The sequence below is a fragment of the Apteryx rowi genome, unplaced genomic scaffold (genome assembly GCF_003343035.1).
Source record: "Apteryx rowi isolate R43461 unplaced genomic scaffold, aptRow1 scaffold_1044, whole genome shotgun sequence".
NCBI classification, from domain to species: domain Eukaryota; kingdom Metazoa; phylum Chordata; class Aves; order Apterygiformes; family Apterygidae; genus Apteryx; species Apteryx rowi.
The window spans coordinates 5,012-18,957 of NW_020447247.1; the positions used below are offsets into that span (position 1 = coordinate 5,012).

At 40.7% G+C, this 13,946-nt stretch overlaps 1 long non-coding RNA gene and 1 other non-coding gene across 3 annotated transcripts; both read right to left on the reverse strand.

The window, feature by feature from the left end:
- Positions 1 to 3,097: 3,097 nt before the first annotated feature.
- LOC112966931 lies at positions 3,098 to 5,765 on the reverse strand. 2 transcript variants are annotated; one of them, XR_003253791.1, is made up of 4 exons: positions 5,747 to 5,765; positions 4,385 to 4,491; positions 3,842 to 3,956; positions 3,098 to 3,390 (listed from the first exon to the last, which is right to left on the reverse strand). It is a non-coding gene; the product is annotated as an uncharacterized LOC112966931 (long non-coding RNA). The 2 variants fall into 2 exon arrangements; XR_003253790.1 differs by lacking the exon at positions 5,747 to 5,765 and adding an exon at positions 5,399 to 5,722.
- LOC112966959 lies at positions 4,096 to 4,213 on the reverse strand. Its single transcript, XR_003253812.1, has one exon. It is a non-coding gene; the product is annotated as a small nucleolar RNA SNORA26 (small nucleolar RNA).
- Positions 5,766 to 13,946: the final 8,181 nt, after the last annotated feature.

Here is a 13,946-nt window from a genome sequence, read left to right on the forward strand (position 1 = left end):
TGAGATAATTTGCTATTTTTAAGAGACAGGTCATGATAAAACCAAAGAGAAGCTAAGATTTTGTCTTCCTACATCATATGTAATATGACTCAATGGCAGAAGCACTAGTAAAAACTAACCCAAATTACTTTATATAACTTTATCTTCACATAACCCCTTCACTTATGGGAAGGGCTTAAAAACAGTCTGATTTTTATGTCACATACTACCTCTGCTTTGGTGCGCAATATACCACGCAGAAGGAAGTAACAAAGGACCTCACCTGCTACCACCTGCTCAAACTAGGGATCTGAAAGACCTCTGATGTTGTGCATACCTTCCCTGCTCTTCCTGGGACTCTGCCTATTTTCATTTACTCCTACTCATGCTTTTAATAAACTATATTTAAGCCAAAATAGTCAACACTTATTAGAACATGTGAATTAAATTAAGTTTGTATCTTACAATAAATACATACGTACAATACAATCTGAAGATAGCAAGTCATTATTCTCAGGCTTTACAGATACATTTTTATCTGAAAGATTATGAATGTTTTTGCTACTATAGTATTCAGTATTTGAGTCAAAGCTGTAGAACTTAAATAACAAGGCATGAGGGGAAATCTCTGATCTTTACATCAAAGTCTCCTAAACAGAAAAGGCCCCCTTTACAGCAATGAATGTCAGTGAAGGTCACACAGCCTTCACCTTTATGCATATAAATAAGAGTATTGACATGCTGAAGAATACAGTGTTCGTTACTTCTGAAAGAAAATGTAAAAAGTTTTAAGACAATGTATTCTAAATAGATCTGATATCTAATGACCCCCAAAGGAGTGTTTTCTCATCTCAGAAATTATAGTTCTGTAAGAAACGTCTGCCCACATGGATCCAAACCAGAATCTTGGATAAGATTGCAATGTTATGGGAAGGCTGAAAAATAAGGAAGATCCAGGCAACTAATCACCATCTCAAAGGAACAGCTGTAACGAGTAGTCATTATTGCTTGAGAATTGTCTCCAAGCTTCCCTCTGAAGAAAATTAATAAGTATGACTTATTAATACAAGCCCACAAAGAGAAATGATCAAACAAGAAAGGAAAATTTAAGGTTTTGAAGACTAGAAAACAAAAGTCAAATGAATTATTTGTGTCTGTGATGGATAAGAGATTCCCAAGCAATATGTTTTAAAAAACCTGGGATGAGAAACTGCCTGAGACATTTCAGAACACATCTATGAATAAGCACTAAGTCACTAGCATCCAACGGTACTCACCAAGAGTCCTAAGACACCCAGAAATAAGATTGCTTTACCACTAACCACAGAGCATGAAGTAGAAGAGTAGTTATGCCTCAAAAGTCCAAGTCGCTGAAGGAATCAGCAGCTAAGCATAGAGCATGATTCAGAAGAAACATGTGTAATTTTATTTTCAAGAAGTATTCAGATAGGTCCTTTAGTTGCACTATAGCCACCATGAAGTAGAGGGGGTTTCTAATACTCTCCTAAGCTGTTAATACAGAAAGAAGAGGAACAAATGTCTAGATTTCATAAGTGAAAACATCTCAAAGATCTGTGCTTCAGCATTAATTGGTTTGAAAAAAGCATAGCAATCAAAGCTAGCACTCACTGCAGAGGCTGCAAAAGGTCTTGATTCTGATGAGATCTCAGTGGACAACATAGCAGATGGAATTTCATGCCATTTACTGCATGACTAATGAGTATGGGAAGGTAAATGCAAACCCTAATTCTAAGCTTCTACTCCCTTCAGACGGTTCAGGGAGTGTAGACAGCTCACTGAAAACATCAGCCCAAGCTATCAAATGTAAACAAGCTTACAATTTAAGGAGAACAGAAGACAACATTTAGAAATCTGTCTATGCTGAATACCATGAATTAGTGTTCAGAGCAAAGCAAGAGTTAGAAAACCACTACAGGGCAATATGGATCACTTATGAAACCACATTCACATGAGAAAGACTGAACAGGCTGAAACTTGAACCTTGAGCATGACCAGAGAGGACAGAGGCCTAAAAAATGACTGACAAGGCTTGTAGGAAAGTGATTCACTGGTCCTTGTAAGGAGAGCTAGACAGTTGCCAGACAGGTTTAATATGAAGAGAATATACTTTGTATGCGCTTCAAATTTAGTTTTAGCTTCCATTACAAAAGTTCAGAGAACAAAACACTCTAAGTTCCAAGAAAAATTAGATGTTGATTGAGAAGGCCACTAGCAGCTATTTACAGTTGCAGCAATGTCTCTGGCTATCTCTGTCCCTGACCAGCTATAACCATAATAGGTGATCACTCAGTACTCACTCTGTTTAGCAGGTGTTTAAGCAAAGATAATGATCAGGAACAGGCTTCTAAGCAAAGTGGAGTTTTAATCTGACCAAGAATATTTCAGAATATTTGGCCCTAGAATCCACACCAGTTTACTGTCTCGCAGTGTATGCAGAGGGGTGCACCTGACATTTTCATATTTTTTATATTGGCTAGCAATAAAATGCACATAAATTACTAGTTCAATCTTCATGTCAAAGTCTGACTTCTTGACCTATAACTGAGAAATAACTTTTGAATATTTACTTAGACATAAGCTGCTGGAAAGGGAATACAAGCTTTTTACCTACCAGTAATCTTATTCTTCAAGGATCTTCACATTGTTCTTTACATGGAATAATACTGCAATCACCAGCCTGTCTATATAGACAAGCAATGGTACTCTTTAAAAGAAGTAATACTGCATCTTTAACAAGTTTATCCAGCCAATCTATTGACTAGATGGGCAACATGTAAACACCACATATAGCTAATGAATAACTTAAAAGGCAGCCAGTTCTTCTGCAAGTGAAGTGCTTGTGTTCTAAAAACTCAAAAAGCCCACAACTATTCGAAATAAAACAAAGTTATTATTACAGCAGTGTGTTGAGCAATGGCTTTCATCCTGTGATCTAAAGGACCATTTTCAGTGGATTTGTAAGTTAAAAAATTAAGTTTATGAACTTCACACAAGACTATTTCTGCATGGCAATAAAAGTGTTCATGTCAGTGTCCCTGAAACAAAGACTTCCAACAGGAAGTGCCCAGATAATAAAACCTTCCAGAACACACACAACTGCTGGTAGCATCTTCATGCTTTATTTCAGTTAATACACAGCCACAGAAACAGATTACAGAAGGTTTTTATTATGAAACCTCAGTCCAACCAAAGGGCTAGATGCATATTTAAACATGATTGTTGAAGTTGTGTAGTTTTAGCCATTACTTGTCTCAATTCCATTTTCAAGGTAAGATATTGCAGAGTACAGTGGAAGTCATCCAAGGTGAAGTCAGTAATCAACCACTCATCACATCATGAGCAGATGTTTAATACCAACTTCCAATTCCTTGCACATGCTGGTTTCCTTCCCTGTAAAGAAAGTTTACATTTTGAATGAGCATCTCACACACAAAAAGGTTACTGGCCAAAGACCAAACTATATGAACATGATACACAGAATAACCCTTAAGTCATCAAACCCATTCCTCAATATAAATTAGTACAGGACAGAATTTTCCTTTCCCATACCTTTAGTAAGGATTCTGTTCCAGAGAACCAGCCAGATTTGAATCAATTGATTCACTAACTGTTGTGCCTCATATTTAAAATTAATCATTCCTCAGACTTTCCAATTTAGATTTGCTAAATCTATAGTCATTTTAAAAAGTTCTCCAAAAATTCACACAGGCTTCCACAAGTTCAAAACTAAAATACAACCGAGTTCAATTCAGAAACATAACTTAAATTAGTCTTTACCTGAAAACTAAAGTTCTTTAGCTACAGCAGACTGAAGTCTGATAATTCTTTTCACACTGCTTACCTGGAGACAGATCAATTTACAAGGAACTCTCAAGATGTTTATCCCATAGCACACACTTCAAAAAAATCCATGAAGTATATTCTAGGCAGTTGATAAGCACCAACATATTTCAGCTCTGGAAAAATAAGATTAACATGAAAAAATTAAGAGTTATATTACATGATAACCTGATGACAGTTCAAAATCTACATGCAAGCTACTCTGAAGGCAGTAGAGTTGATTCACAAACTTCCTGAAGTTCAGTAGTTTTATGCATGTGTTCCTCTCAACAGGATCCAAAGTAGAGTTTCAGCCTCACCTCTGGGTTTAAGAGAGAACTTTTATACCCCTCTGTACTGGCCACTTAAGACACTGTCAGACTTAAGAGGGCAAAGCAAAAAAGGGGAGCAGACTAACACCAATTTTATCTTAACTAAAATGATCTGTATTCAGCATTTATTTGAAAGGAATATTATGGTTTACCAAAAATTTGTAAGTTATCATTATCAAAAACACCAAGATTCAAAATAGTCTAGAACTGTCATTCCACTGGAGTCCACTTACCTTCTAGTGGAAGGTGTTTTCATTCCTGGGAAGTTCTAAGCATTGCTTCCAATTTAGGTGTGATCATTCACCTGTCCAACATTTTAAATATTATGTTGCTGCGACTCCTAAACAGCAAAAAAAGACAAAAGCATTAGAAGACATGCTGAATTCCAGATCTTTCTAATCATTGTAGAAAGTTTCAGAAATCACTTAGATAAAATTCATTATCAAACCAAGATCTAGAGCAAAAGCTAGGAAATGGCTCAATCTCTTGAAAAGATGCTTTTCTAATCAGCAATTTTAAACCATACAGAAAGCATTGTTTTTAAATGTGCTGCTAACTAGAAACAATGGAAAGTTTATTAATAAGCCTAAGATGATTTTAGTGTTGATATTATTCTGAAGGAAGCTGCAAGTTTCCAGATTTAACAGACTGATCTTTACAATCTAATGCATTGCTACCTTCTGCCTACTTACTTATACATTGTAACTAATTATACAATGAGCTCATCCAAGAGGAAACATCAAAAGTCACTATTAAGGACACACTGGGAGACTGGGCTGAAATGAGGATCAGTGAAATTTTCTTCACTGAAAAATTCCTGAGTCAAGTCTGTTTGAACTTAAGCACCTACAGCATTCGATATGCTAAGCATCACAGGTTATTAGAGGAGAACTTGCAAATGAGATACTGTAGTTTTATTGATGCAGCCTATAGAAAAAATAACTGTATGGTAGCAGAATAAGAATGTATCAATGTATCTATAATGTACAAAAGAACAGAAAAGGGCGCAAGTACAGTAACAATTCTTTGTTTTCCCACAGTGCTAGGGGAGCATTTCTAGATACTGTTGTCTCCAGTACACGGTTATTGTTGGTTTTAACAGTAATTTAAGTAAGGAGACCTAGAAGACCACCAGACGACCTGGCACGGGAATGGCTTAACTTCAGAGGCAGCGGCAAGGCCTGTAGATGTCAAAGCGGGGGACGCAGAGCCCCCCGCCTCGCCGAAGGACCCGGCGCCCCGCTTACCTGCAGCCTCCCCGCGCGGGGCCCGGCGCACCTGGGGCGCTCCCTGCCGCCATGGCGGGGGCGGCGCGGCCCGCACCGCGGCCTGCGGACGGAGAGGGGGGTCAGCGCGGAGCGGTCGCGGAGGGCGAGGGGAGGGAGCGGGGGAGGGCCCGCTTGTGCCTCACGACAGGATGCAGGGCGGAGGGACGGCTCCGCACTGGGTTTTTGTGAGGGAAGGTGCTCTATCCCCCTGTGTTGACTGCTCGGGCACCGCCAGGCTCCGAGAGGGCAAGATGTGAAGGGAAGGTCCGCGCGGCTCCCCGCTCCCCCCGCCCGCCGCGGTGCCCCCGCCGGCCGCTGCCGCCTTACCGCAGCGCCAGCGCAGAAAGGCCGCGCGCCTCCTCGCGGCGCCTTAAGTAGCGGCGCGCCGCTCCCGCCAGGCCCCGCGCGCCCGCGCCGGCGGCCGTTGGAGGGGTGGGGGCCGGCGGGGAGAGCGCCGCCGCCCATTGGTGGGGCTGGCGCACGTGACCGAGGCCCTACCCCCCCCCCCCCCCGGCCCCCGGGTCTGGGCTGGTGAGGCGGGTGGTGGCGGGGCCCTTCGCACCCCGCCCCGGCGCCCCGACCCTCTGGGCGGGGCGGAGCGGAGCGGCCGGGAGCGCCGCCGCCCCGGGCGGGGAGGGCGCTTGGGCTGCCGGAGAAGGCCGGTGCCCCTGGGGCGAGGGTCTGGGGGCGCGCGGCCGGTGGTCGGGGACGCGCCCACGGTTGGGTCCTGGTGGGCCGCGGTGTTACGGGATGTTATTGCTTAGCTCTGCCCGGGACGAGCCCCGGGGCGTGGGGGACTGGATATAAAGAAACTAAGGTGTCTGCAGTGGGAAGTAGCCGCTGCGTAGCGGCTTTAAGGATCTAAACACTGGTGATCTCTAAATTCCACCTAAGTCCTGCTGTAGGAGGCTTAGGGTATGTGTGCAGGGATAGCGTGATAAGCCCCAAGCCTGCACTAACACCCCAGCTGGCCTCACGGCACGGGCAGTCTAGAACGTGCCGGAGCCGCGGTCAAGAGTGACGCGGTGGAAAGACTGGGACCAACCTTTCATCCAGTGCCCAAGCGCACAACTCACCACCTGGATGTGAAGCACAGCTGCTGTTCCACCTCAGCTGAGATGTGCTGCCTGACTGGCGATACTGCTAAGAGGCCTTAGGGTGAGTACGAGTAGATTAGCATAAACTGGGAATTAGCTTGCAGCACACAGATTTTGAATGTCACACAGCAGAGCTAGCAGGCARGAACCATGACATCTTGCTTCCCGTGGGGTTCTGTATTCAGCCGGAGTCCCTGCTTTGCGCAGAGGTGCAGATGTTGCTGATAATTCATRGCAACATTGTTGCAGATATACTCCCTGTGCTAGTATGTATACTGTGAGTCCCCCAGGATCAAAACCAGTCTTCTGACTGTAAGTAAGTCACTCTGAATGTGAGTTTGCAGAAGCACCTAGCTTCATGTTGTTTCATGTGCGATTCTCTGCAATGACCAGATTACTACATATAGTAGATAAGTCAGATCAGTCCTTGTAAAAAGAAGCCAACAGGTTGAGATGGCTTTTACCTTTACCTTTTCACCAAGCAGTGCCAGTGGGATATACGTCAAGGTCAGTTTCTTGTTTTCCATTAGGTAAGGTAAACTGGCACCATTGTGCATAGCAAACCAATGGCCAGTATCCATCCCAGGTGAATGTTTTCATCATTCAGATAAAATCACACTCCTTTTTGTTCCCCCACAGGCACTTGCTTCTGTCTTCCCCATACAAACTTTACGTTTTATGCTCCGTCTCTGGCTCCATGAAACTTACTTTTTTGGCTGACAGAGGCACAACTTCAACAGGAGCAATGCAGAGGTCCTCTACCCTGCTTGTTCCTTCCCAGACCTTGCCTGGAGAATAAAACACTGTCCTAGTGAGGGTGAGATACGGATTTGAGACTCTACGAACAAGAAGGAATCTCCTGTTCCCAGAGCAGGTGCTGTAACCATTGAGTTATTGCATGTAGGACTGTAGGCAGATACACCATTTACATGTTTTTTTGAAGGGAAAAGGCTGCTGCTAACTTCTGTCTGAACAAACTTCTCAGTTGCGCTCTAAGCCTGCCTGCCAGGCTGAGTACTTTGGGCACTTGAGGGAAAGTACTTCTTATTGGTGGATGTAAGTGTAGCTTAATTTTGAGTTGGGGCCTGGATCTCTAGCCAGAAGAGATGCAGATCTGGTCATGAGCAGAAGTATTGTGGGAATTTGAAGTATTATGGGAGCTTCACTATTGAACACAGAAGTATTTAAGGGCATTTTTATGGGCAGTCATTTCAAGAGCTGCACTAAAGATTCAGGCATTTACTTGCTATCTTTATTCCGCATTGGTCCCCTTATGGTGAAGATGAGCCTTTGCTTGTTGCCAGGGTGAGGAGTTAGTAGGTTTTGCATGTGCCTGGGAGAAAACTGTCAAGCACCTGGTCAACCATGCCAGTAGGTGTCATTAGATCTAGCCATATGCCTATTAGACATTAGGGCACCTCTAACTTAGGCATTCCCTTAGAAGAAGATGTGAAGGTCTGCATTCTGAACTTAGCTAAGTGACAACTGAGTGCCTGGTTATTTTGTGGATTTAGTGCTAAGTTTATATGTGGAGTCAGTGGTGGTCTGAATTCAGTTGTTCAAGTCTTGAAGACTGGTGCTCTAATCATCAGATAAAGTCTCTCTTTGTGAGGTGCATGAATTTCATCTCAAAGTCACTGGTTTGATTCCTATCCAAGCTAAAAGAAGACTTTCATTTGTTCAAAAACACCATGTATTGGGTTCACCAAGATGCACAATTATCATTAATGTTTCATTTCAGTTTCACTGTCTTTCTCCTGATATGGAGGAAGATCAAACAAATAAACTTTTGTGAGGTGACTCTCAGTGTTTACAGATGGATGTCAGTATTCATCCGTATTGAATGATTGGCAGGATTAGGACCTTACACTGTAGCGGCCTTTTCTACTTATGCATCAAATGTAAAAAGGCTGGGTTTTGAATAAAACTGCTGATTTAATAAAAATATAATTTGATTAATTTATGCCACAATTTACATAAAATGAAAGGACTATTTTAAATTCATGCTGAAAATAGATCAACTGCCACTTGCAGCCTGTCTACTTTCAAAATATCCATTGTGTTTTGTTCTCAGAGTGTAAGTTAGTTAAAATTAGAGCCTGTAGAATAGAGCAAAAGTAATAAATAAAAACTTTGGAGAAGAGGAGGGCAACACAGAATTGTTATTTCCTTTCCAGAGGCAGAAATAGCAATACATTTCTGTAAGGAACTTAAGTTTTCAGTTATTTTTGCTCAGTGAGTCTTTTCTTGTTTGGTAAATTCTTGACTTCTCTGACTAAGGTTTGGTCATTTTTTTTCTAGATGACGCCTAATGGTTGGAACTTGCATAGCATTTTTCCCAAAGTACATTTTGTATAGGTAGCAGAAATGCCAGTAAAATTAACTAGTAAACTTCCTTGCTAAACAAGGTACCAGATGATAAAGAGGCCATACTGCAAGCTTCTACCTTATGGAAATGAGGGAGTATTTTGAACTGAGTAGTGTGTCAGTGAAGGTCAATATTAGGTAAACCTGTAAAGCTGTAGCCCAATATGCAAAAGTTCTGTTATTGTCACTGTTCAAAGTTCCTAATTTATATCAGGAATACAATTTTATGACATATAATTAAGTAGGAAGAAAAAACAGGAGTAAGATACTGTGAGATAATCACACCTATAGGTCATTACCAAACATCAGATTGGCTGTAAAGGCCTAAACAGCCCATTCATAGAATAAACTGTTTAATGGTTACAACCATAAAACTATTAATCTCTTTTATCTATTCAGCCAGCTTTTGGAATATTAGACATCAATATAAATATATTCTGCCTTTTGGTTTTCAAATCTGACATTTAACTGCAAAAAATGAAGTCAGATGCTATAACTGCATTTTGTTTTCTTTCTTTAAAATAGAAATTTCTGAGGATAAGGAAAAGAAAAAATAGTATTCCTTCTCTGCCAACTAGTATAATGTCTATATCAGCAAAGCTAGGCTAGATAAAGAGATGAATTTAATGCAAAGTTTCATCCTCTGTGCTTTCATATTCAGTAGGTGAGAGTACAACTTGCTAAGATTGTAAAGGTGAATAAAAAGCATAAGCATATTTCAAATCAAGAAAAATGACTTCTCAGATCATTTGAAAAAGATGGGTAGATGCTGCTGTAAAGCTGATACTGTCCGAAAGAAGAATAGTGATTCCACAGGTTTTTGAACTAAGGGCCCCAGTAAACCCCCCCACTTTTTTTTTTTTTTTTTTTTTTTTTTTTTTTTTTGTGGATCACCATCAATTTTTCGTGGACTACAACCTGCACTTACCATTAGGTGTAAATAGAGTGGGTTCCATGGACCATGTATTATGGCCTCTCTGCGTGGACTAAAAATTGGGATTTGGCATTGTGGTAAAGCTCCCAATCTGCAGTTCTGCGATGGAGGCCAAGCTTCATGGAAAATATCTGTTGGTAAATTCAGGAAGGGATTAGCATAGGATTTACTACTGTCTTCTCTGTTTCTTGGCTTTTTCCATAGGAAAGCACAATTGTTTAACTTTTAAATAGTCCCTACTTACCCGAGTTGATATTACTTTGAGAGAACTAAGAATAGAGTCCTGAGAGCTGATCTCAGAACTATTTCTCTGCTGAAATTAACGATGGACTATACTAAAAATGGATGGCCTTATGGAGACAGAGTAAGGTCAAATAGCTTTGGTCCAGTATTTACGTATCGTGTAATTCGATTGTGTTAGTTTGCAGAAAAATAGGAGAATATCAGATACCTTTCTATTTCAAAAATAGAAATTCTACACTTTAAGAAGAGTGTGTTGCTAAAGTTTCCTCTTCTCAACTGAAATAAAAATTAGAAATTGTAGCCTCAGTATTCTATGCTATATATCTTTTTAGTCTTTCTGCTTGTATCATCTGCATATTTTTCATCCTAACAAAGACATATTGATGATTTTTATTGAGCATAAATAATGTGATGTTCAAAATATGAAAAGTTTCTAAAATTATAAACCTACTTTCAGTACTGATAATGTAATTCAGATATTTGAGTTCTCTTTCAATTCTTACTATGTATCCTTCAACCCCCCAAAAAACCTTTGGGTATTGTTTTAACTGCCTTTTCCATTGAAATGCTCTTTTAAACCTGAAAATATATCCTAAATTTGATTCTGCTCCAAACACTTGTTTAGCATAATTGACTGATGGTCACCCATTTCTGGACCATAGTTTATTACGATAAAAATATAAATGAATCCTCTGTGGAATTTTCTAAGATATCTGTAGAGGAAATGCAGTACCCTCTTTGTATTACAGAGTAAGCATGTATTCTAACCCCAGCTTTGCTACTAACTTTCCTCTGTAACTTTGGACAAGTCACTAAATTTCAGCTGCCTATTTTCTTGTTTTGTAAAATAGGCTAATATTAACTTGCCACCCAGTAATTTGATAAGGCCGAGTGAATGTTTGCAAAGTACTCTGAGAACTTCAGATGGAAAATGTTATTGAAGTCCAAAGCACTGTTAGCCAAAGAAGATATTTACTGTAGGTGCTTATTTTATGTAGTGAAATAAAAGTGTTGAAGTATATAACCAGATGACCAAGACTGATCTAAAAGTAAATGCAGGAGACATTTTTTGACCTTTCAACAGAAATTATATAAGCACTCTTAGGTTATAAATAGCTCTTTGTTTTTCTTCTCTTTGTTTAACACTGAAAAGAAACACAGGATTAGTTGTTTGTTATGAAAAGATAGGGTAATGCTTTAGAGTGGAAACAATTGTTCACTGTTCTTTTTTTATACAGTTCCTATAATGTTAGGAACTTGCATTTGTTGCTTTTCTTAGCACTTTATCTTCAAAAAGCTGCAGAAATAAAGTTTCTCTTTCTGAAAATGACAACACCAGAAAAAAAAGAAAACACACACTAACCCATTTCAAGTATGAAAGTTGCTTTTCTCTTTCCTGGTTTGATCTATGACTGAAGAACAAAAAAGTCAGTGCTAAACTTATTGTTAAATTGACACATAAACACTTGTGTATTATTTCCTATTTTTATCATAAATCTTCAAAAATAAGACATAACACAAATATGTACACCCTTAAATGAAAGACTCTGTATAAGCTTTAGGAAAATGACATTAAAATCTTCTGAAGATGATGTATGCATGCATATATATCTGTATGTGTGCATGTATATRTGTGTGTGTGTGTGTATATATATATATGTATGTGCTTTATATTTCCAAATATGCTTATTTTCAACAATGGCCATTTCCTTGGACAATCAATAACTTGATTAACTAACAGCAATTTGTTAACAGAAATGTTTAGCAAACAGAAACTCCTTGAAGTCTTATCCTGAAGTCAGGTAATTGGGATCAACAAGAAAGCAAAAGTATGAAAATGACGCATACCTTTTTTTTACTTTTTTTGTGCTCCTTCTTGTTATGTTTTCTTTGGGTTTTGTACTATGAGAATAATATCCTTCACATTACAATGTACTTGAAGTAAATGGCTTTATTAGTTACCACATTTTGTTTCTTTTCAGTTTTTAGTCACCTGTCAAAACCATTCATTTGCTTTGTAATTTTTTCACTGAGAGCAAGTACGATCCCTTGCAGTAAATTGGAATAAATGAGGTGCAGCAAAGAGTACAGAATTAGGCTGCCTGAATAAAAGGGATTTGTTTAAGAAACAGCCATGATGTAGTGTTGTCACTCTCCATAGGCTACTCCAAAATGCAGTGGAGACTGAGTCAGGCCTTGATTGCTTCAGAACTGAGTCTGGGGGTGGCCAGTGCTAAAATGACATCTCAGTTTTAACTCCCATTTCTCTTGATTGTATCAAGAAGACATGTGATATTACTCATAATTCAGCCCTTGCAGTTTAAGCAAGTTAAACACATGGAGTCAAATTCATATACAATACAAGACCATGAGTGTAATAGAATTACACAAAGGATTTTTTTTCTCAGTGTTACTTTATTTCATGGTTCTTTTACATAGCAAATTTATGAATTTAGGGAGCAAATGCTTCTCAATTAAGTAGTTTAGCAGACCTTGTGACTTCAGTCCATTACCTACAACAAATCTTCAAGAGAGATGTTGGAAGTACAGGTTCCTCCATGCTCTCTTCCAGTTACTGAGGACAGAAAATTGTGTCTCCATAACAACTCAGTTTTGGGTTTCTTTGCTGAAACTGTCAACAGGATGCCAACTAATGCCAAATTTGATATCTTTTTTGTGCTGTGGGCACTTGTCCACGATGAACTGGACTGAGGCCAGCTATCTAACAGTATTCTCAGGATAAGAATTCATCTTTCAGATGCTGCTGGCTGGTGCTAGATTTTCATTAGTAATCATAGGCCTTCTCTTGCAATCCAGGCTCTCAAAAAATTTACTGACTTTGAAATGTTTTCTGTAACTCATGTGGGCCAGGCTCTGTAGACCAGAATGATTATATTCTAGCACTGTGAGGTGAAAAGTGTAGCCAAGCATGAATTTGCCATACTTTCAGGTGTTGTTAGGAGAGATGCTTATAGAGATGTTAGCAGTTCTTCTCTCTCTTCATCTGAATGATTTCCTCAGCATAGGGGAGGAAAATACACCATTCTTAAGTTTCTGCTGATAACAGCAATCTCTGCTAAAGCAGAGAGGAATTCCAAGATGAGGCATTGTCCTAGCTGAACACCATTCTTGTTTCTCCCAGAGACTTGCTGTGCGGACAAGAGTTAGCTATTTAACATCCTTGTGCCTATTACTGCATGTTTTAGATTTAATACACTTCTGCGCATACCTTGCAGAATGGCATGGGCCTCAATTTACTTGAGCGTTTTGAGGATGAACTGAGATTATTGCATTAAGGGTGTTGTATATGTGCCAGGCATTGTAAGCTTGTGAGCTAGCACTTGAGCTCTAGTATGTAGCACGATGTGGGGGTCATGTTCCCTAAACAACATTTGTGATGGTAAATATCTGCATAAATGGCAATGCAAAGCACCAGCTATAAGCAGTCAGTTAGATTCCTGCCTTCAGTTCTGGGATTTGAAAGTGCCCAGGCTCCTGCATACCTAAAGTTAGGTGGAGGGAGCACGTCCCAAAGCACAGTGCTGCTACCACGGTTGAACACCCGTGTGTTCTTGCCTGGACTCTGCCTTCCTGTCCTTCGTGCAAATACGATTGCATATATTTAAAGAGACGTGAGTTTTGCAGCTCCGTGGCCCCTCGAGGCCTGGCGGTCATCGCTCCCCGGTCGCCCCGGGGCCCGCGCGGCGGCGCGCCGGCAGCAGGGCCCGGCCCCTCTGCGGGCAGCGGGGGCAGGAGCGGCCCCCCGCGCCCCTCTCCTGCCGCAGCGCATTGGCGGCGGCGGCGGCGGCCGGGCCCGCGGGTGCCCCGCGCCGGTCACCGCCGGCCGGCCCTTCCCAGCGCTGTCACAGCGCCTCGCCGGGCGCTG